This window comes from Tupaia chinensis, unplaced genomic scaffold (assembly GCF_000334495.1).
Source record: "Tupaia chinensis unplaced genomic scaffold, TupChi_1.0 Scaffold147003_1, whole genome shotgun sequence".
Taxonomy (NCBI): Eukaryota; Metazoa; Chordata; class Mammalia; order Scandentia; family Tupaiidae; genus Tupaia; species Tupaia belangeri.
Window position 1 is genome coordinate 1673577 of NW_006206856.1, and position 1470 is coordinate 1675046.

The following is a 1470-nucleotide window of genomic DNA, read 5'->3' on the forward strand; positions in this document are numbered from 1 at the left end:
GGGGGGGGAGTGGGGGGTAGGGACGGGACGACGACGACGGGGACCGGGGACGGACATCAGGTAGACTATCCTATGCTACGGGGACCGGGGACGGACATCAGGTAGACTATCCTATGCTCTGGGCCTTTTGGTTACAGGTCAGAGAAAAGCTCAAATCCTCAGGGTTCCAGAGACTGTCCCTTGAGCAATTTTCAAACACTGAGGCCCCCTAATCCTGACCTGGCACTAATTTTCACAACGCAGGGCGGGGGCAAGGTGGCTCAGAGCCGACCAGCTCTGAGTGGGAGCGTTACGCCCCGCCTGGCAAAGAATGAGCCAAGCAGACGGTAGGGCCCAGCCACAAGCGCACTTCCAGGGCAGACTCTAGCTCGGTAGGGACAGCACAGCAGGTCCTGCGCACGCGCGCCGCCTGAGTCGAGCCGCTTTGTTCTATCGCTACCTGCGGATCCATTCACCTCTTCTGCACCTCCCACCTGCGAGCCGATACACGGCACTAACGGAGACCCCGCCCTCTTCCCGCGCTAGGTGGAGCCAGTGGCCGGCCCCGCCTCCATTTCCCCTCCTGAAACCACCCTTTTCAGCAGCGATTGGCTATCTGCGCGGCACACGCCCGCCTACCGCGAAAGTTGATTGGTACATTGAGGTAGGATACGGAAAGTAGATTAAAAAGCAGCGCCCAGCTCCCACCCGCCGGGGTGGAAAAGTCACGTGGCGCTTCACTCGGCGCCTGTCACCACCCCGCTTGTAAAGCTTTCTTAAAGGGCTCGCGCTCCCTTCCTAGAGCTGGTCCTTTCCAGGATTTCTCCACCCCTGTCTGGGGAGGGTGGCGGCGGCTCTAAGCCGTCTTCTCCAGCAAGTCACTTAGGTGCCGATTCCTCATCAAGCCTGCTGGCGTCAGACCTTCCCTTTCGGATCTCGAGCCTGTGACCGTCAGGAGAAAGATGGGGTTGCCTGAAACGGCGACTGCCCAGACAATACCTGGCACGTAGTAGGCGTTTAGTTTCTATTTATTGAATGAACTGGATGAAAGAATGAATGAATGGGGATGACAGACCGGAGGCGGGGAGGTTGGCCTCGCGTGACTGCGCCCCAACCCCGCCCCATCTCCGAGGAAACTCTGCTTCCGTGAATGTGGGGCGGGGGTACCAGGCGTAGGACGCCCCCAAGACAGCTCTTTCCGCAAGGCGCAGAAGACCTGGGAGCACAGAGAGATCGGCGAGGGCGTTTTGAACCGGCCTCCTAGCCAGTTCCGAGCTCCGCGAGAGCGCTGCGACGCAGAGGCGAGGGGAAGACGGGAGTGCGGGTCTCCCCGCGCACGGGACCGCGAGCGCGCCCGCGCACCCCGTGGGGAGGGGCGGCCGAGGCGCGGCTCCTTTAAGCCGGGGGGCCGGCCCTGCGGCCCCGCCCCCCGGAGGACGCCTCGGCGCGCGGCCGCCGAAGCCGCTGGTTTATTGGGACCGTCCGGCGGCC